Consider the following 22,659-nt stretch of genomic DNA (forward strand, 5'->3'; position numbering starts at 1 on the left):
AGCAGACAAAGATCCCCCGCATAGCCTTAGCAGACTTTCGGGGCAAGTGCTGTTCGCGAGCACCTATTAAGGGCGGCACAGCACACGAAGGGGTAGGTGGTCAGCACCACGCCCGACCACCTTTGTCTCCACAATGGCGATGTTTACGCACCGCACCAGGTACTCATTTGAGGCTGAGGCGACCTAGGGGAGGCCCAGGACCGGTGAAGATCATCGTCATTGGTGGTGTTGGCCGTGAGCGGGGATCGAACTCGGGTCGCCAGGTTCGTAGCGCAGCGCGCTGACCGCTACACTACCGCTCCCCACACACAGGGACACACAAAGGGACACACAGACACACACAGAGACACACAGAGACACACACAGACACACACAGACACACACCGACACACACAGACACACACCGACACACACAGACACACAGAGACACACACAGAGACAAAGAACCCAAAGAACCCCCGTATAGCCTTTAACAGACTGTTGGGGCAAGTGCTGTTAGCGAGCACCTATGAAGGCTGGAACGGTACACGAGGGGGTGGGTGGCCAGCACCACGCCCGACCGCCTTTGTCTCCCTAGTGGCAATGTTTACACACCGCACCAGGTACTCATTTGAGGCTGAGTCAACCTAGGGGAGGCCCGGGACCGGTTCAGAAAATCGCCACTGGTGTTGGCCGTGAATGGGAATCGAACTCGTGTCGCCGGGTTCATAGCGCAGCGCGCTAACCGCTGCACTATCGCTCCCCACACACACAGACACACACACACAGACACACACACAGAGAGACACACACAGAGACACACAGAGACACACATAGACACACACACAGACACACACAGAGACACACACAGAGACACACACAGACACACACACACAGACACACACACAGAGAGACACACACAGACACACACAGAGACACACATAGACACACACACAGACACACACAGAGACACACACAGACACACACAGACACACACAGAGACACACACAGACACACACAGGGACACACAGAGACACAGAGGGACACACACAGGCACACACAGGGACACACACACAGACACACACAGAGAGACAGACACAGAGACACACACAGGGACACACACAGAGACACACACAGAGACAACAACTACAACTGCCATTCGTCACTAAGTGGCGGTGACGTCACCACGACGCTTGTGCCAGGTCAAGTGCACCTTGAGGCCACGTGAAGTGTCGAACGCCCGCTGGCAGGAGGTCACAGGGCAGACCCAGGTGCCACGGGTCGACTGACCGAGATGACCGAGATGACTGGCTGATGCACCACCTGTGCCCCCTACTGTGCCAACTTGCTGTGCTTTAGCCACCCGGCGCTCCGCTCGTTGTTGTGAGCGTCGCTCTTCCGCCCTCCGTTGTTGTTGGAGGGCGACTGCCTCCAACTGCCCAGTAGCGTCCTTCACGAGCCTCCTCCACAGAGGCCGATCTTGACACCGCTGGTACCAGTCATCGGCAAGTCCACTCAGCTCCACGTCCTCCTGTACCACATCACTCCATCTCTTCTCTAGCCCGTGCCGCGCCCGTTTAGCCCCCTCGATTCGGCCGAACAAAAGCTGTTTCGGCATGCGGTGGCTGGGCAAGCGGGCTACATGACCCAGCCAACGCAGCCTTGCCTGCCGGAGTTGCTCACCGATGGGACTTTGCCAAGATCTTTCAAGGATTTGTGAGCTCCTCACACAATCCAGCCTGGTTAAACCCAGGATGGATCGTAGGCAGGCCAGCCTAAATGTTTCCAACCGGCGAAGATGCTCCATTAGGGGGGCCCACACAGAGACACACACAGACACACACACACAGGGACACACACAGGGACACACAGACACACACACACAGAGACACACACATAGACACACAGACACACACACACAGGGACACACACACAGGGACACACACAGAGACACACACAGACACACACACACAGGGACACACAGACACACACAGGGACACACACACTCTACATGAGCGCGTGGCCGCCCCACCGCCATCGGAGCGGCCTCCCGCCAGCGGCGCGATCCGTCGCCGTGTTTATAACCGGACGGGAGCGCGCCCCGGGGGGCCTGGCAAGCAGAGTCAATTCCACATTCCTATGGCGAGGGTCAATTTTGTGCAGAGAACCCCGTCGTGGATGGAGCGTCTCGGCCACGGCTAGCGTCACTCGCGAGCGACATCTAAATCGGTCACCGCGAGGTTGACTCAGCCTGAAAAACGAGTGCCTGGTGCGGTGTGTGAAGATCAGCACTGGGGAGACAAAGGCGGCCGGGCGTTTGTTCTCACCACACCACCCCCGTGGTTTTCCGTTATTCGTCGTTCCGGCCTTAAGAGGTGCCCGCCAACTGAAACAGAGACCCACCGCGCATTTTCATCTGCCAAGACAAAGCCCTCCCGTGTCGCCTCTCCACCACGGGCTGCTGGGGCAAGTGCTGTTGGCGAGTAGCAGCTACGAAGGCCGGCACGGCGCACGAGGGGGTGGGTGGCCAGCACAACGTCCGGCCGCCTTTGTCTCCTCGATGCGAATGTTTACACACCGCACCGGGTACCCGTTTGACGCTGAGTCGACCTGGCCGAGATCGCGACATCCCTCAACCAAGTCAGCCGTGACCGGCAATTCCTGTTGCCGTGCTCGAAGCGCAGCGTAGCGCGCTAAGCATTGCGCCACGACTCCCCATGCTCCCCTACCCCCCTCCCACCTGTACACCCCCCCCACCAAACATTAACACCCCCCACCCGCACCCTCTCGGGCCCCCCCTCACACCTGTCAGCCCCCCTCCCTCGAGGAGCCGTCACAGATGCGTGCGCGCAGAGAGAGCTGCGGTGCGCGCGTCACGCAGAGACACTGGCCCGCGCCTTCCACGTGAACAGCCTCGTCCTTACGTCGTGTGCGTGTGTGGGTGCGTGTGTGTGTGTGGGTGCGTGTGTGTGTGTGCGTGTGTGTGGGTGCGTGTGTGCGTGCGTGTGTGTGTGCGTGTGTGCGCGTGTGTGTGTGCATGTGTGTGTGCGTGTGTGTGTGCGTGTGTGTGTGTGCGTGTGTGCGTGCGTGTGTGTGCGTGTGTGTGTGTGCATGTGTGTGCGTGTGTGTGCGTGTGTGTGTGCGTGCGTGTGTGTGTGACAATGATGTAACGTGTGGCCCTCTGTCAATCCACTGCTGGATGAAGGCCTCACCAACGTCGTGTCGGACATACTTCCTCACGCTGGTCACCGGTTCAGGTATCTCCACTCACCACTGACGTTCGCCGCTGCCGGGAATAGAACCCGGGGTCGCCGCCGTGTCGATGGCGCGGTGCGCTAACGACCGCGCCACCGCTCCCTAGCGCCCACGTGACATTCCCACTGAGCGCTGAGGCTCCCCGCACGGGCAACGCGTTCCACCTTCTGGCTCCACTGCCTCGTACGGCCGCCCGCGCCGATCTTCACGGCGCGGCGCGCAGGGGCCAAGCAGCGCCACTTGGCCACCGCTCAACTACGGCAGCCCCCCCCCCCCCGTGGCGCAGGGGGGAGGGGCCACCCCCCCCCCATTAGTATCACCAGTATCACCAGTATCACCAGTGAGAGAGAGTTGGGGGGGGGGGAGTGAGAGAGAGTCGGAGGGGGGGGGGGGGTGAGAGAGAGTTGGGGGGGTGAGAGGGTTGGAGGGGGGGGGGGTGAGAGAGAGTCGGAGGGGGGGGGTGAGAGAGAGTTGGGGGGGGGGTGAGAGGGTTGGAGGGGGGGGGTGAGAGAGAGTTGGGGGGGGTGAGAGAGTTGGAGGGGGGGGGGTGAGAGAGAGTTGGGGGGGGTGAGAGGGTTGGAGGGGGGGGGGGTGAGAGAGAGTCGGAGGGGGGGGGTGAGAGAGAGTTGGGGGGGGGTGAGAGAGTTGGAGGGGGGGGGGGGTGAGAGAGAGTTGGAGGGGGGGGGTTAGAGAGTTGGAGGGGGGGGTTAGAGAGTTGGAGGGGATGTCTCTGCATCTTGAGTTGAGTTCCCCAGGGTCGATAGAAGTGACAGCTCCGGCACGTGGAGGCCGTGACGCTCTGACGGAGGGGAGAGAGAGGAAGGAGAGGCAGAGAGATGGAGAAGAGAGAACACGAGAGGGTGGGAAAGAGAGGCAGTGCGAGAGCGTGGGCAGGTGGAGGGAGATTGGGGGAGAGGGAATTGGAGGGAGGTGGACGAAGAGGGAGAGAGAGGGGGGCGGGGAGAGAGATAATTGTATAATAAGGGGAGGAAGAGGGTAGCTTCATGCAGAGATGCGTGGAGAGGGAGGCAGGGAAGGGGAGATGGACGGTGAGTGTGTCTGTGTGTGTGTCTGTGTGTATGTGTGTGTGTCTGTGTGTGTGTGTGTCTGTGTGTGTGTGTGAGTGTGTCTGTGTGTGTGTCTGTGTGTATGTGTGTGTGTGTCTGTATGTGTGTGTCTGTGTGTCTGTGTGAGTGTGTCTGTGTGTGTGTCTGTGTGTATGTGTGTGTGTGTCTGTATGTGTGTGTGTCTGTGTGTGTCTGTGTGTGTGTCTGTGTGTATGTGTGTGTGTGTCTGTATGTGTGTGTGTCTGTGTGTATGTGTGTGTGTGTGTCTGTATGTATGTATGTAGGGAGCGGTGGTGCAGCGGTTAGCGCCACGCTGCGCTATGAACCTGGCGTCCCGAGTTCGATTTCCGCTCACGGCCAACACCCAGTGACGACTATCTGAACCGGTCCTGGGCCTCCCCTAGGTCGACTCAGCCTCAAATGAGTACCCAGTGGGATGTTTGAGCATTGCCACTAGGGAGACAAAGGCGGCCGGTCGTTGTGTTGGCCACCCACCCCCTCGTGTGCCTTCATAGGTGCTCGCTAACAGCACTTGCCCCAACAGTCTGTTAAGGCTATACAGGGGATATTTATCTTTGTCTTTGTGCGTGTGTGTTGATCTGTTCGTTTCCCTCTCCGGCAAAAACAACTCCCTACCTCCTCGTGGTGCCTGGCGGCAACGCTGTGGTGGGCAGTGCCGCGGGGGGAGGGCCAACTCAGATCGGTCTTTCCCCTCGTGGCGTCTGTAGCCACCACAGCGGCCAAATGGGGGCTCTGGACGAGTGCGAGCGGCTAGTAACCCCTCCACCTTCAATTAATTATCACTAAACCACAACTGAAGAATTTAATGAATAAGCTTGTGACGGAGGCCCGGGGGGACAGGCGTCTATGACGTCTCCTGGCCAAACCCCTTTTGGCGGAGCCAGGAGACTGAATCTTCACCCTCGGGGCTCCTCCAGAAACAACAAAAAAACACTTCGTGTTACCGTTCCGGCCTTCATAGGTGCTACTCGCTAAGATCACTTGTCCCAGCAGTCTGTAAAGGCTACACGGGGGATCTTTGTCTTTGTGAAGTGATTGAGGTGGTGGTGTGTGAGTGGCGTTGGGGGTGAAGTTTCCACAGCTTCAGTGACCACGCGAGGGGAGGGGCTGGCACCTCCCCCCTCCACCCCCAACACTTCCTGCTATTTTGCTCTAATAATAATAGTGAACAACTCGGATCCTCGTGCCTGCAGTCACACGCTCTCTGCAAGCTGCGGGGAGAGAGAAGAGGAGAGGGGGAGGAGGAGAGGGGGAGACGAGGGGAGAGGAGCAGGAGAGGGGGAGGGGAAGGGGGGAGGGGTCAGGGTTCAGGAACTCCTCTCTCTTCTATTCCCAATGCCCAAACCCCGCGGTTGAAGACGACCTGCTTCTTGAGAACCGCTTTTTGTGTTGAGTGTTGTTGTCCTTCCCCCCCGCGCCTCCGATTGGGGGGGGGGGGGGGGTGAGAGAGAGTTGGAGGGGAGGTGAGAGAGAGAGTTGGAGGGGGGAGACGGTTGGCTACGTACGGTGGGAAAGAAGTTCAACGTAGGAGCAGACAGTGCGGGGCAATGGTTGCCGAGTGCGCAAAGAAGCGCGGAGCGATGCGCGCTTGACATGGACAGGAAGGGCAACACGTGGACTGGGGAGCGAGCAAGGCGCAGGTTCATGGCACCAGTGGAAGTGGTCAGAGAGGAGAGGGGGCTTGGTCAGGACGAGTAGTCGGCGATACGAGATGGGTCAAGCATGGAGACGGAGGGGCGGTCAAGGAACGGAACGCGCCCGTGCGGAGATGGAGCGATGGAATCAGCTCGTTGGATGGATTCATTGTTACTATCACACACACACACCTGCTCACAAAGACAAAGGTCCTCTCTGTAACAGTGTCAGACTGTCGGGGAAAGTGCTGAGTGGATCCTTACATCGCAGGATCGTGAGAGATGGCTACGGATTCCGGAGAGAGGGCTTCATCCAGCAGCGGATTGACCCTGGCTGGTGGTGGAGATGACGACGGCGATGATGATGATGATGAATCTCGCGTCGTCTACTAAGGAGGGTGCAGCTCTGACTCACTCGGCAAGGATTCTGTAAATCCCCCTCTGCCCCGCCCCGTCTTTGCGGCTGATCGAGTAGGAAATGAGAGAATTAGATAATTAGAGAATTGGGGCCAGGCGCCGCGCGGCTGCTCACCCCGTGGTGGCCTTAATAGGCGCTCGCTAACTTAAGCGAAGCTGACAGTCTGTGCGATGGAATGCGGGAGCGCAGTGTCGCCCGCCTGGGTTCTTGCGTTTGATTTCCTCCGAGTTTTCCAGTTTCCTGCACAGAGCGCTGACTTGTGAATAACAGAGCAGCAGGGCCGAACGCACGCACGGAGACTCCTATCGAAACAAAGATAAATGTCCCCCGTGTAGACTTCGGCAGGCTGGTGGGGCAAGTGATGTTCGCGAGCACCGCGCAGGAGCGGGTGGGTGGCCAGCACAGCGCCCGGCCGCCTTTGTCTTCCCACTTGCAGATGTTACACACGCGCACGAGGCACTCTGTTGTAAGGCTGCGACGCCGTTCCCCACACGTGAAAGAAGGCCCATTGCCTAAAACGTCGCCGATTATATATTGTCTTTATTTATTTGAAGACATTGTTATTAACGAATGTGTCGAGGTTTATTTTTTATTATAAATTTTGCCCACACATCGTAGACTCCTCGCAAAGACGCACACACACACACTGTGTGTGTCGGGGCGAATGCTGTGAGCGCGCACCGATGAAGGCCGGAACGGCACACGATGGCGTGCGGTGCCCGGCACCACGCCCGGCCACCTTCGACTCTCGAGCGGCGATGATGTTTTATAGACACCGCACCAGAGGCCGAGTCGACTTAGGCGAGGCCCGGGACTGGTTCAAGTGAGCGGGAATCGAACCCGGGCCGCCGGGTTCGTAGCGCGGCGCGCTAACCGCTGCACCACCGCTCACGCGCGCTCGTCGCACTCTGGGAGCCCGACCCACACAATTCCGCGTCCCACTTCGCTGCAAACATTTTACTCCGACCCATTTTTCACTCAACGTCACCGCGGCCGCGTTCGTTCCGCCCGGGCTGATCTCATTTTGCGCGGAATGGGCGGCGGCACTCGAGTGGCTCGGCACCGAGTTGTGGCCCTGGCCGAGGTCTCCTCCGTCACCTTGGCAACAGCCTCGGTGAGGGCAGATCTCCAGCATCGGTTCGGGCGAGCCTGGCTCTGCTGATGAGAGTGCGGATGTCGAAACCGCCGCAGAAGAGTTGCTCGTGTTGCACCAGCGCTGCTGCTCCTACTGCTGCTGCTGCTCCTACTGCTGCTGCTCCTGCTGCTGCTGCTCCTGCTGCTGCTGCTGCTCCTGCTGCTGCTGCTGCGAGGATTCACTCTCGCGTCGCGATCACGCGTCACCCTCGTCATCATCCTCGTCACCCTCGTCAGTGTGCTCACAACGCGGGTGTCAGTGCGCAATCCCCGAAGTTCGCTAGTGTCTTACCCCCTATCCCTACCCCCATCCCTACCCCCCCACCCCTAACCCTCCCCCTGCCCCTACCCCTGCCCACTCTCCACGCATCTCCCTCTGACTCTCCCCGTGGCCCTGACGCTGCCGACCCTGGCTCGCGGCGTGGTCCGGCTCCCCGTGTCCCCTCGACGCGGGGTTCGCACCGCTCCCTCCCCGCTCCCTCCCCGCTCCCTCCCTCTCCGTGTCACCTCTTAACGTGCGCGTGCATGCGTGTTTGCTTGTTGTTTTCATCTCCAGATTGTTGTATTTGTATATCGCGCGCTATGCGTGCGACTACGAATCTGAAACCCCTGCAGAAACCGCAGATAAGCGGAAAGGCAGCAGCTGTAGCTGGCGCCAACAATTGCCCAAGTTCTGCGATCCTACATTGGGACGTTTGGCCAGCAGCATGAATCCGTGTCTCTACGGTGCGGCCAGGAGACCAGAGTGCACGGACAACCCCCATGGGTGCGAGGGCAGGTAACGACCAATCGCCAAAGACTCATCTTTCAAATGAGTACTGTGCTTGGCGGCGATGTGTAAACATTGCCACTGGGGAGACAAAGGCGGCCGGGCGTGGTGCTGACCACTCACCCCCTCGTGTGCCATTCCGGCCTTCATGGGTGCTGCTACATCTGCCACCTCCACCGCCATCACCACCAGCATCACCACCATTGCCACCACCACCACCGCCGCGCCGTGATGAACTGATCTCTAAGTGGAGGGGTTATTCGATTGCACTGTACGGGCGGAGCGCCGCGTTCTGAATGTTTATGCGGAGACGAGAGTGGAGGGTGCGAGTGCCTGAGGGTGCGTGAGTGTGTGAGAGAGTCTGAGAGAGTGTGAGAGAGTGTGTGAGTGTGTGAGGGTGTGAGAGAGTGCGAGAGTGTGAGAGAGTGTGAGAGAGTGTGAGTGTGTGTGAGAGAGTGTGAGTGTGTGAGAGAGAGTGTGAGTGTGTGAGAGAGTGTGTGAGTGTGTGTCAGTGCGTGTGTGTCAGTGCGTGTGTGTCGGTGCGTGTGTGAGAGAGTGAGAGAGTGTGAGAGTGTGTGTCAGTGCGTGTGTGAGAGAGAGAGTTCACGCAGTGGGGACCACGGGTGGTGCATCTGCCAGTCATCTCAGTCAGTCAACCCGAGTCACCTGGGGCTGCCCCGTGACCTCCTGCCAGCAGCGAGCCTTCGACACGTCACGTGATAGCCTCAAGGTGCGTGGAGCTGACCACCCGCCCCCTCGTGTGCCACAGTGCCGGCCTTCATCGATGCTCGCTCACAGCACTTGCCCCAAAAGTACGTTAAGGCTATACGGAGCATCTTTGTCTTTGTGTGTGTGAGAGCGAGGTAGCGAAGTGTGTTTGTGGGGTCTCAGTGGTTCGCATACTGAGCTCCAAACTCGGAGACCTGAGTTCTATTCTACAGGGATAGAATTAGCGGACCAGAGAAAAAGCATCACCATCAGGGATGGCCAATCCACTGCTGGGTGTAGGTCTCCCTAAACTGTTGCCATCTCACGATCTTGCGAAGTCACAAGCCACCCGGCACTTGCCGGGGAACCTTTGCCTTTGTGAGAAGAGAGCGTGCGCGAGCGTGGATCCACGCCGACTGAATCGCTCCGTCTCCACGGCGGAGGCCCACTCGGGCGCGTCCCGTCACCTGGGTGGCGCTCGCTCTGTTCTCGGGCTACTTGGGGCTGCCCCGGCGCTCACGCGAATCTCCAGCGGAACGTCACGGCCACTCGCACAGGCGCGGTAATGATAGAGGGAGGGAGGTGACGGAGGAGAGGGGGGAGGGAGGAGAGGGAGGATGGGGAGGGAGGAGAGGGAGGAGAGGGATGGAGGGAGGAGAGGGAGGGAGGGCAGGGAGCGAAGAGAGGGAGGGAGGGGGAGAGGGAGGGAGGAGAAGGAGGAGAGGGAGGATAATTTTTGTTTACAAATATTACATAGAAAACAGGGGGAACATAGACATAAAGTAGGGAGAGAAGGGGGGGGTAGAGAGAGAGAAGGGGTAAGAAGGAGAAGAGCACAGCGTGAAATCTTCAGTGAAATATTTTTATTTAAAAAAGGGGGGCACATAGAGCAAAGCATTGAAAAAAAACTAACGAAATGATGAACGAAGCAAAGTGTCAACTACACCGAGCATCTTCTTGTTTCCTCTGATCGTAAAAAAAACAGAAGAGAGGGAGGGAGGGGGGAGGAGAGGGAGGGGTGGTTCTTTGGGTGATGGAGAGAGAACGAGAAGTGCGATGGAGGGAGCCAGGGGTATGGGGGGGAGGGAGGGGAGATGCAGGGAGATTGAAGGAGTTGGAGGGAGCGAGCGAGCGAGTTGGTGGGGGTGGTTTGGGTGATGGAGAGAGAGAGAGTCTTTGTGGACACCGAGATGCCTGGAGAATCTCCCTCCGCCAGTTAATCACTTCGCTTCCCTGGCACGGGACGTCTCATCGCTCCCACGGAGCGGAGAGCAGAGGAGGTAGAGGGGGAGGAGTGGGAGGAGGAGGAGGGAGGGAGAGCAGAGGAGGTAGAGGGGGAGGAGGAGGAGGGAGGGAGAGCAGAGAGAGGGGGAGGAGTGGGAGGAGGAGGGAGGGAGAGCAGAGAGAGGGGGGGAGATGGTGGAGGAGTGGGAGGGAGAGGAGGTGGAGGAGAGGGAGGGGGTGAGATGGAGGGGGCTGTAGCAGAAGTCTCCGCTCCGCCCCTCGTGCTGCTGCTGCGGCAGGTTGAGAGGACATCAGCAGCAGTAGACGGGCACATTGGGGAGAATCCGTGGTGGAGGCTGCGAAGCGAACTCTGTACAGCTGCCCTTGTCACCCGGGATGAGTCCCATCCCGTCAGAGCCTGCAAGTTGCCCAGCCATGAGCCTGGAGCGAGCTTGGCACGTTGTTGTACTGCACCTCTGTGCCACCGCGCGTTCGCTACCCGCGTTTGCCAAGCGGTACTGGGCGGCGCGGCGAGGTCAAATCTAAAGGCGCAGCCCTGGAGGGTCTCACTCACGTCACTGCTGGCGGGAGCGACTCCGCTCGAGGGAGTTCTGTCGAGTATCTGCAGGCCTCCTCCTCCTCCTGCTCCTCCTCCTCCTGCTCCACGCCGGCAGTCGCCTGGTGGACGTCGCTGGGAGTCCCCGCGCCTTGCCCCGACGCACGCGGCCCGCCGACCGACAAGTTCCGTGGCGAGCGCAGTGCACGGAACGCCGATGCACGACCGGCGCACGGGGTTCATCGGGATGGGTGGGGGGAGGGGGTGGAGGTCTCATCCAGCAGTGGATTGACAAGGGCAGGTGAATGAGCGGGAGCGCGTACACACGCAGTGGCGTGTCGGAGACCAAACGAATGCGAAGTGCCTAGTGGCGTCGTAGCGACATTCCCAGCCCCGGGGGGTGCCGGCCATCGGTCACGTGGGGCAGGGGAGGGGGCAATGTTTGAGTTGTCTCTCGTGGCGCTTGTCACGGGGGGCCCCCATCTCGTGGCTTTGCCAATTAGGGGGGGGGGGTGCTACCTCGGCCCCCCGGTGACGAGCGCGCACGATCTGTTACCGCTTTAGCCGGCGCCCGCCTCACTGTTGTGGGCAGTCGAGGCGATGCGCGCGTCAGATGAGAATCATTTGAGCCGGAACTGTCCCTGATCCACGTAGCCTGGCCGTGTCCGCATTTCATAATCCTCAAAACCGGTTCACAGAGCCGTATCGGAGTTTAGGTTAACATGCGTATTTGATCATCATATACACGGGTATATTGTACTCTAGTGGTAGTGCCTTACGCCGAAAATACCGAGTGAGAAGCGAAGCCGTGGGTATGGGTGTGCCCAGTTGGCGTCTCGGCTCGCCCTGGGAGTCTCTGGCTGGCCATGGGGACTCAGACAGCACCGACACCCAAGGCTCTCTCTGGCAGTCCGTATCTTGGCAGTGCTCGCTGATGATCTCGAGCGAACACGATGACCCACACGACACCGCGACCCTGGCATGGCAACCCTGACGAGCCGCATGATCACGACGACCTCAACCGGGCTCCTCTTGGCAGCCTGCGACTGGACAATGTCTCGCTGGTGATCGCTAATGAGAGCAAAACGCCTCCTTGTCTCCACCCCCTCCTCCCACATCCCGCCCGTTGCTCCTCTGCCGTGCCCCGCGATGGGGCTATTTGTATTCACGCCGTGCCTCGCGCGGGGGTTCGTGCTGCTGCTGCTCCTGCTGCTGCAGCTGCTGCAGCTCTCCCACGCGCTTTCCGAGTGGTACAGCAGTGTGCTTGCTCGGCGCGATGTCCGACGTTTCGCTCCGCGTGCCGCGCACATCTTTCGGGAACGAGAAGACGCTACCAGCGCAGTTCGTGCAGCGACCGCCGTCGGGCGTCGTGCAAAACGGGAACGGAATCGAAGCTGGCGGCACGTGGAGAGAAACGTCCCACGGCCCCCCCCCCCTCCACACCGACACGACCCCGAGCCGCCAGCAGCCGGGGCTAACCGCAGGCGGGCGCACGCCTGGATGCGAACCCAGGCTCGTAGCGCTCGCGGCTCGGCGCTGTGACCTCTGAGCCCCCGTGCCTCTCTCCCCGTGCTGGGATCTTCATTTACTGCTCCCGGCTCGGGAGGAGTCGGGAGCCGAGAGAGAGAGACTGAGAGTAATTTACTCGTTCAAAACGCGTGCCTCCCCCGGGACTAAAACCCATTGCGCCTGGGCCGAGATGTCTTGTCGCACACGGCCCGCTCCACTGCCGCGGCGCTTTCAATTAATTCCCCCTTTTTTTCTTGTTCTGGCTCCGGCCAGGGTCCCGTGGGGTGGCCGGTGAGGAGCGGTGGCGCGGTGGTTGGCGCCGGGCCGCGTGACGCCAGGCCGCGCCGTCGCCCGTTGTTTTTGCGGGAGAGCGCGAGAGGCGAGCCCCGTGGGGAGATCTCCATCCAGCCGCGGGGAGACGAAAGCAGTAAAGCAATTAATGTGGTTAGCGCGCTGCGCTACGAACTACGATCGTGTTTGTGTATAAGACAGTGACAGATTGCCGATCACGGCTAACATCGGTGGCGTGTTACATCTGAACCCCCCCCTCCACCCCGCTTCACTAATCCGTGCTGACAAGCGTGGTGAAGTATGCTCAAACAACCGCCGTTTCCCAGACGGTGGAGTGAGGAGGCCCTCATCCAGCAGTGGATTGACAAAGGTGAGAGGGGCGGGGGAGTGGTGAAGAGACGTCCCTTGCCGCTCACAGCGCCTGCTGCTGCGGCCGTGTGTCCTGTTCGGTGTGAGCGTGGCACCCAACTACAGGCAGAGTGGGTGGAGATGCATTAAAGTCTGGCTTGAAAACACATCTCTCTGAAGAGGCCTTCGCTCTTTAGTTTGGTCGCTGGCCCCTGGCTCTGGTTCTGTTTCCTGATTCCCATGCGTTGCGCATTGGGATCTTAGGATGGAATGCCGCATTACAAATTTGAATTATAATAATAATTATTATTACATGGGTCGCCTATGCAATCACCGCAATCCAGACTCAACCCTGCTCGGTCGATAGCAGTCATCTCTTCAACAAGAGTGTAACACTACAACATGCAATGCACCAACAATATGTGACAATGCAATACAATGAAACGCCCTTTATTAGCTCTTCAAGAGGGACGTTTGCTGCTGGCCGCTTGGGATTTTGGCCTCGTGCTCAGCAACCGCGATTTTTTTTTTTAAAAGCAAAGCCAAAGTACAAACAATCCAGAGACCCTTTCACGCAGCAAAAGAGAACGCACTGACACACCGACACACACACAGCAATCAGTCGGTCAGATTGACCCGAATTTATTTGGATTTTCCTTCCCCCGCACCTGCAATTTGCTACGTAGGGTGCGAAAGAAGGTCAACATACGCCACACACACACACACGCAGACACACAAACCAACGCACACGGACACGCGCACAGATGAAACGCACGCTCATTGTAATCCTTGGAAAGCGCAGCGACGGCGGTGACCTGGAGAGACCCGCGGGGCGGTGCGGGCTGCGATAGCCGCAATCAGAGGGACACCCCTCGACACGACGCCGCGCGCACTTCGAGGAAGAGAGAGAGAGGCGAGAGAGACACACACACACACACACGTGTGTACGTGTGTACGTGTGCGCGTGTGTGCAGCGTCGTAAATTATTAATCAGCACCCTCGCCATTCAGCCGCAGTCACCGCGACTTAACCCCTCACTTGCCGGGCGAGGCAGTCCCGCACTCGTTCAGCGGCACGTGGCAGGCGGGGCGGTCCACCTCGTCGTGGGCCGGGGGTCACCGGTGACCCCCATCCCGTGCGTGCTTGTGTGCGTGTTAGCGCGCTGCACCACGAACCCGGTGGCACGGGTTCGATTCCCGCTCACGGCCACCACCAGCGACGATTATCTCAACCGGTACTGGGCCTCACCTAGGTCGACTCAGTCTTAAATAAGGAGCTGATGCAATGTGTAAACATCGCCACTAGGGAGACAAAGGCGGTCGGGCGTGGTGCTGGTCGCCTACCCCCATCGTGTACCGTGCTGGCCTTCATAGGTGCTCGCTGACAGCACTTGTCCCAAACGTCTGGGACGGCTCTACGGGGATCTTTGGCTTTGTGTGTTTACGTTACAATCACTGTGTGTGTATGTGTAGGGGTGTTAGAGAGAGAGCCGTTATGCATGGCAGCTTATGGGAAACAAACACAGTGGGCGGGGCTACGTGAGTGCACGGGGGGGGGGGGGGGTGCTCTCAACGACGTCCGCACCAGGCAGCCCGGGGCCCCACCCCTCAGCGGGGGTTGAGTATAAAGGGGGATGTGTCAGAGGGCTCGGGGCAGAATGTTAAAGCTAAACCAGTGAAGACCGAAGATCGTCCAGCTAGAGCCCTGGACTCCCCTGGGACGCCGCCCTTGTCAGGGCCGCGCAGGACCGAGCCAGCGGCGTGGTCCCGAGAACCAGAGCTAGTGCTCTGGGACTCCGGGTACCGTAGCCCGACTTACCAGTGTCGGGCCAGACAGCCTCCCCTAGCCCGTTAGTGGAGGACTAGGAGGTAGGTCAGAGATAGCTAGCAGTGTATTCCCAGCTAGCCGGGTGAGGGGGCCGATACCCCCTCTAGTATTGTATGTCCACAGTTGTGACTACTTGTACGGAAGTTTAACGACACATTTATATATTTACGCGATCTAACGCAAAAAAACCTCTATTATGGATGATGTTGACCGCGAAGGCCTACGTGTTATACTCACTGTATGTATGCTGAACTTATTTCGCACCGTACTTAGCCAACTGTGCAAATCCTATTTCGGGAGAAAGACAACAAACTGAACACAAACAGCAATTTATGATGAAATTAGTACCAAACCCCCCCGAGTTTTTGTAGTGATAGGGAGCGGTTGTGCAACGATAGGCAGCAGCACACTGCACTACCGAACCCGGCAACCCGAGTTCGATTCCCGCTCAAGGCCAACATCGGAATCAGTCCTGGGGAGACAAAGGCGGTCGGGCGTCTTTCTGTTTGGCCACAGCCGCGTGCACCGCGCAGGCCTTGGGAGATGCTCACACCGACTGTCAAGGCACTTTCTCCAAAAGCCTGTGAGGCTACACGGGGGACCTTCGCCTGTGTCCCTGCATACACGCTTCGTACCGCTCTGGGGGGGGGGAAGACAAAGAAATACAATTCTTCACAGAGCGCTCAAGCATCGCGTGCAGGTTGTACCCGCGGGTACTGATGGATGGCAGCGGTGAGCGGACAGCCGGAACCCACGGCAAAGAACCCCCATATAGCCTCGACAGGCTGATGGGGCAAGTGCTGTCGGTGCCGATTAGACCGGCAGGACACGTGACGAGGTGGCGTGGCCAACAGCACGCCCGGCCGCCTTTGTCTCTCGAGTGCTGATGTTTTAAACACCCTCCACCACCCCCATACAAAGGCAAAGATCCCCCGTATAGCCTCAACAGACTGTTGGGGCAAGCGCTGTTAGCGAGCACCTGTGATGAAGGTCGGCGCGGCACGGGAGGCAGTGAGTGGCCAGCACCACGCCCGGCCGCCTTTGTCTCCTCGGCGGCGGCGGCGGCGTTTACAGCCGGAGCTGTCCGGGGCTGAGCTCCGGAATATAGATCGGGTGAGAAACGACCCCCCCCCCCCCCGCTGCTCATGATCACAACGCGACTCACAGACGGCAAAAAACCTGAGAAGAAGACCGCAGGAGGTGGAGGAGGAGCCACTCGCCCCGTTCACTGGAGCTGCGCCTCCCCCCCTGCCCCCCCCCCTCCTCCCCCGCGAGGCGGGGGCAGCAATTAGCGGTGCGACGCGCCACGCGCCTACGCGTGAACACTGCCTCGTATGCAAATGAGCTGCGGCAATTACCGCATTAATGTCTGCTAATGATGTCAGGGCAGCGCGTGTCCGCGAGGCGCGATCCTACAGATTTGTGTTCACGCCTCGCCACGGCGGCCCCCAGTGGGGCGGGGGGTGAGGGGTGGGGGGAGGGGGCGGGGGGTGGGGTGAGGGGGGCGGGGGGTGGGGGGGGGTAAAATCTCGCGGCCCTGCGGCTGGGGCTCACGCCGCTGCTGTTTGGACCCCCACGGTGGCGAGCTGCTGCTGCTGCTGCTGTGGAGGTATTTGGCTGCTCGACGTTTCCACGTCGTTAGGTGGAGGTGGCAGTCCCCACACTGGACCCCACCGCACGTCACCTGCCGATCAACTCACGACAGTTGCCGGGGCATTGCACATGGTGTGTGCGAGCTCGCGGGCCAGGCTGGCGGTGAAGTGGTGGAGCGACTCTGCTGCCACTGAGTCGACAATTCGCAGGGCGTCAGTCGAGGTGCCCCAGGGCGACTCGAGAGTTTCGCTTTTCACAAGTCTCCTGTACGTGGGGCTTGCAGGTCGAGGCTTCTCTCCATGATAACTCCTCGTATGGATGTGGGAGCGGAGTCGTAGCGCATCTGGGCCATCACATCAGGGTACACACACCATGGGTGGCACCTGCTGCGTGATTGTTCAGGTGGAGAGCGCTCTGCGGTGGCTTTGGAAGGATTTGGTCGGATTCTCCAGCGTCGGAAATATGCTGCCTGCAATCACGTGCGACCAGCTGTCGTTCGAGTCGTGGCGATGTCCGCGGGGTTTATGTCCTGTGCAGCAAGGGCTCAATCCACTGCTGACTTGACACTTGACGATGACGTCAGCTGCGCCACAGGTGGTGTCACCATCGAGGGTGTGCAGCCTCTGTCCACTGCTAGCTTGACACTTGACGATGACGTCAGCTGCACCACAGGTGGTGTCACCATCGAGGGTGTGCAGCCTCTGTCCACTGCTAGCTTGACACTTGACGATGGAGTCGACCGTCGACCTCGGAAGTCCGGGACGCCACCGCTGCTGCTGCTTCCTGTGGGCGCAGCAGCCAGGCGCCTAAAGTGGGTGCAGGGTGTGTGTGTGTCGGGGTGTGTGTGTGTGTGCAGGGTGTGTGTGTGTCGGGGTGTGTGTGTGTGTGTGTGCAGGGTGTGTGTGTGCAGGGTGTGTGTGTGCAGGGGGTGTGTGTGTCGGGGTGTGTGTGTGTGTGTGCAGGGTGTGTGTGTGCAGGGTGTGTGTGTGTGCAGGGTGTGTGTGTGCACGGTGTGTGTGTGTCGGGGTGTGTGTGTGTGTGTGTGTGCAGGGTGTGTGTGTGCAGGGTGTGTGTGTGTGTCGGGGTGTGTGTGTGTGTGTGTCGGGGTGTGTATGTGTAGGGTGTGTCTGTGCAGGGTGTGTGTGTGTGTCGGGGTGTGTATGTGTAGGGGTGTGTGTGTGTGTGTGTGTGTCGGGGTGTGTGTGCAGGGTGTGTCTGTGCAGGGTGTGTGTGTGTCGGGGTGTGTGTGTGTCGGGGTGTGTGTGTGTCGGGGTGTGTGTGTATATCGGGGTGTGTGTGTCGGGGTGTGTGTGTGCAGGGTGTGTGTGTGTCGGGGTCTGTGTGTGTAGGGGTGTGTGTGTGTCGGGGTGTGTGTGTGTAGGGGTGGGTAGGGTGTGTGTAGGGGTGTGTATGTGTAGGGGTGGGTAGGGTGTGTGTGTGTAGGGGTGTGTGTGTGTAGGAGTGTGTAGGGGTGGGTGGGGTGTGTGTGTCGGGGTGGGTAGGGGTGTGTGTGTAGGGGTGTGTGTGTGTAGGAGTGTGTAGGGGTGGGTGGGGTGTGTGTGTAGGGGTGGGTAGGGATGTGTGTGTGTAGGGGTGGGTAGGGGTGTGTGTGTAGGGGTGGGTAGGGGTGTGTATGTAGGGGTGGGTAGGGGTGTGTGTGTGTAGGGGTGGGTAGGGGTGTGTGTGTGTAGGGGTGGGTGGGGTGTGTGTGTAGGGGTGGGTAGGGGTGTGTGTGTGTAGGGGTGGGTAGGGATGTGTGTGTGTAGGGGTGGGTGGGGTGTGTATGTAGGGGTGGGTAGTGGGGAGCGGTAATGTAGCGGTTAGCGCGGTGCACTACGAACCTGGCGACCCAGTAATGATTATCTGAGCCCGGTTCTGGGCCTCTCCTAGGTCGACTCAGCCTCAAATGAGTACCTGGTGCGGTGCGTAAAAAACCTCGCCACTAGGGAGACACAGGCGGCCGGGCGTAGTGCTGGCCACTCACTCCCTCGTGTGCCGTTCTGGCCTTCTTAGGTGCTCGCTAACAGCACTTGCCCCAACAGTCTGTTAAGGCTACACGGGAGATCTCTATCTTTATTATTTGTTTCTTTCGGTTAAGTCACGTCTAAAGATAAAATAATAAATTAAATTAAATAATAGAATACGACGTTTCGATTGCAACACAAGCAATCATCATCAGGTATAATGAAATAGCGACATAAAATCTAACCAGAAAACTATAGACAGACATATTAGCAGACAGATATCACCAAGATACATAGCGAGAGCAACACAGGTAACAGAGAGGGGTGATCGTCTCTGTGTGGTGGCCTTAAATAGACAGAGGGGGGGGCGGAGGCAGAGAGAGGGAGGAGGGTTAGAGAAAAAATTAGCATATCAATGAGTGGTCAACAGACGTGGTGCTGCGAATGCGATGGCACGGCAAGCAAGCCTGAAAATCAGGAGAAGGACACACTAAAATTAAATAACCTAGTAAAATATCGAAATGTAATGTAATACAACACAGAGGGTCGGTCAACACACAATTAACGCATAGCCTGGTTGATTACGTATTTCAAAGATTGCTAAGTTAGAATTTAAGTGTGAACAATCTAAAGAGAGGACACAGGCAGAGAAAACAAGTCGCCAGAGAGAGAGAAAAAAGATAAGCTTAAAACTTCCCCGTAGAAGTGGTTCAATCTTAATTTTAGAACTTTCGTGACTGCAGGAATTATTATTTGTTTCTTTCGGTTAAGTCACGTCTAAAGATAAAATAATAAATTAAATTAAATAATAGAATACGACGTTTCGATTGCAACACAAGCAATCATCAGGTATAATGAAATAGCGACATTTAATTTAATTTATTATTTTATCTTTAGACGTGACTTAACCGAAAGAAACAAATACTAATTCCTGCAGTCACGAAAGTTCTAAAATTAAAATCTCTATCTTTGTAGAGGTGTGTGTGTCGACGGAGCGTTAACCACTGCACTTCCGCGACCTCAGTTCCATTCCTGGCCATGGATAATATCAGTAGCAATCATCTCAGTCTTAAACGAGTACTGTACTCTGATACTGCGAGTAAATGTGAACACGGCGAAGACGAAGGCGGCCGGGCGTGATTGCTGACCACTCACCCCCTCATGTGCCGTGTCGGCCTTCATAGGTGCTCGCTAGCGGCACTTGTCCCAACAGTCTGTTAAGGCTGTAGGGGGGACCTTTGTGCGTGTGTACATGTGTGTACATGTGTGTAGATGTGTGTAGATGTGTGAATGTGAGTACGGGGGATGGTGTATTCTGAACCACGCCCTGCCACCTTTGTCTCCCCACTGCTGATGTTTACATACCATCGTGAGCCGTGCTGGCTTCAACATGAACTTGCCCGAGCAGCCTGTGCAGGGTACACGGGAGATATTGTCTGTGTGTGTGTGTGTCTGTGTGTGTGTCTGTGTGTGTCTGTGTGTGTGTCTGTGTGTGTGTCTGTGTGTGTGTGTGTGTGTGTCTGTGTGTGTCTGTGTGTGTGTGTGTCTGTGTGTGTCTGTGTGTGTGTCTGTGTGTGTGTCTGTGTGTGTGTGTGTCTGTGTGTGTGTCTGTGTGTGTGTCTGTGTGTGTCTGTGTGTGTGTCTGTCTGTCTGTGTGTCTGTCTGTGTCTGACTGTGTCTGTGTGTGTGTCTGTGTGTGTGTTTGTGTCTGACTGTGTGTCTGTGTGTGTGTGTGTCTGTGTGTGTGTCTGTGTGTGTCTCTCTGTGTGTCTGTGTGTGTGTCTGTGTGTGTGTGTGTCTGTGTGTGTCTCTCTGTGTGTCTGTGTGTGTGTCTGTGTGTGTGTCTGTGTGTCTGTCTGTGTGTGTGTCTGTGTGTGTCTGTCTGTGTGTCTGTCTGTGTCTGTGTGTCTGTCTGTGTCTGACTGTGTCTGTGTGTGTGTCTGTGTGTGTGTTTGTGTCTGACTGTGTGTCTGTGTGTGTCTGTGTCTGTGTGTGTGTCTGTGTGTGTGTCTGTGTGTCTGTCTGTGTGTGTGTCTGTGTGTGTCTGTGTGTGTGTCTGTGTGTGTGTGTCTGTCTGTGTGTCTGTCTGTGTCTGTGTGTCTGTGTGTGTCTGTGTCTGTGTGTGTGTCTGTGTGTGTGTCTGTGTGTCTGTCTGTGTGTGTGTCTGTGTGTCTGTCTGTGTGTGTGTCTGTGTGTGTCTGTGTGTGTATCTGTGTGTGTGTCTGTCTGTGTGTCTGTCTGTGTCTGTGTGTCTGTGTGTGTGTCTGTGTCTGTCTGTGTGTCTGTCTGTGTGTCTGTGTGTGTGTGTGTCTGTGTGTGTGTCTGTGTGTGTGTGCGTGTGTGTGTGGAGCGGAAGTGTAGCGGTTAGCGCACTGCGCTACGAACCTGGCGACCCGGGTTCGATTCCCTCTCACGGCAAACACCAGTGACGATTATCTGAACCGGTCCTGGGCCTCCCCTACGTCGACTCAGCCTCAAATGAGTACTTGGTGCGATGTGTAAACATCGCCGCTAGGGAGACAAAGGCGGCCGGGCGTGGTGTTGGCCACCCACCCCATCGTGTGCCGTGCCGGCCTTTATAGGTGCTCGCTAACAGCACTTGCCCCTACAGTCTGTTAAGGCTATACGGGGGATCTTTGTATGTGTGTGTGTGTAACAGTGGCGAATATCTGACCCGGTCCTGGGCCTCATACAGGTCGACTCAGCTTTAGATGAGTACCTGGTGCGGTATGCAATCATCAGCATCTGGGGAGACAAAGGCGGCCGGGCATGATACTGGCCACTCACCCGCTCGTGCGTGCGTGGTGCTCGCTAACAGCACTTGCCCCTAGAGCACTTGCCCCCAGAGCCTGCTCAAGTCTCTATGGGGGATCTTTGTCTTTCAAAATCCATAGAAAGAGTCGCGTGCGGAAACGCACCGTGGGCGCTCTGGCCTCCGGTCACCATCGGCACACCGATTCCACAGCGATAGCCGCTTCCGCCTGGTCCTGGTGGGACCTTTAAGTTGGAGGGGCGGTCCGTGGAGATCCCGCGCCGCCGCTGCCCCCGCACGGCGCGGGGGAGGTTATCGCCCCGTGATCTCGGGTGAATAATTCACGGGGCCATTATTTAAACAGGCGCCGTGAAGGTCACCCGTATTCTGCTGGCCAGGTGCTCCACGCGCTCACTCACTCACCCAATAGCTGTACCGCCGAGTGATGGACCGGACCAGCCTTCATAGGTGCTACTCGCTATCAGCACTTGCCCCGACAGTCTGTGAAGGCTATACGGGGGGTCTTTGCCGAGCCGGTGAGAGCCCAGTGAGACTCACAATGTGGTTTGTATTATACAGGGTGGCACAAAAGTGAGGACACATGTTCTAACACTGGCATTGAAACATGTTAATTGGTCACGATTCAAGGTTATATTATATCTATTATAAAAAAAAATTCCTATACATTTTCTTATTCCTCTTTTTTCAGATGACATTCAAAAATGGAAAGGGAATTGACTGAGTTGAGACGAAACATAATTTAGGAATTTTCTAAAATGACACCTGTTATTTCGAGAAAAAAAGAGTCCTCAATTCATTCGCAAACCGAGCCCCGCCGAGACACGCCGCTGCACGCCGCTTTGATCATTCCGCGTATGAGATGTTCGTCGCGAGGCTTCGCCTCAAGCCATCCACTGGCTCGCTCACCCTGACAACAAAAGAGGAAGGGGGAGGTTGTATCGAACATTTTGCGAAATAAACGCGAACTCTATGAACACAAGAGCGATGGCGCAATGGTCAGCAAACTCACTGCGCTCCGAACTAAGCGATATGATAATAGTCTTTGGGTCTTTCGGTAAAGTCCGTAGATAGGTTCAAAGAAAATAACAAAAAACTACGACGTTTCGATCGCAACACACATCATCAGGATGATGACGGCCGCTTGTGTTGCGATCGAAACGTCGTAGTTTTTTGTTATTTTCTTTGAACCTATCTACGGACTTTACCGAAAGACCCAAAGAATCGGAATTCCTGCAGTCACGAAAGCTTTAAGTCAACATTTTTACGCGATATGAGTTAAACTCCTGGCCTCCCCCCTTCACCAATCGGCACTGACCAGCGTGGTGAAGTATGGTCAAACAATTGGTAGCCGGGTGCCCGACTGCCCAACTCTGTGTGTACGGCGTGGCGAGGCCTTCATCCAGCAGTGGATTGACCAAGGACTGTGAAGTGAAAATCCGAACCCTTCTCTGTGCGGCACTCGGTCTCGAGGCAGAGTCGTTGTCAGACGCCGGAGTGAGAATAGCTCTCGGGATTACGAGGGATGGGGGGGGGGGCTTTGAACATGTAAATGATGTTGCGTGCATAAATAATACACGTGTCATTATGTT

This window comes from Lampetra planeri, chromosome 21 (assembly GCF_965212315.1).
Source record: "Lampetra planeri chromosome 21, kcLamPlan1.2.h2, whole genome shotgun sequence".
NCBI lineage: Eukaryota > Metazoa > Chordata > Hyperoartia > Petromyzontiformes > Petromyzontidae > Lampetra > Lampetra planeri.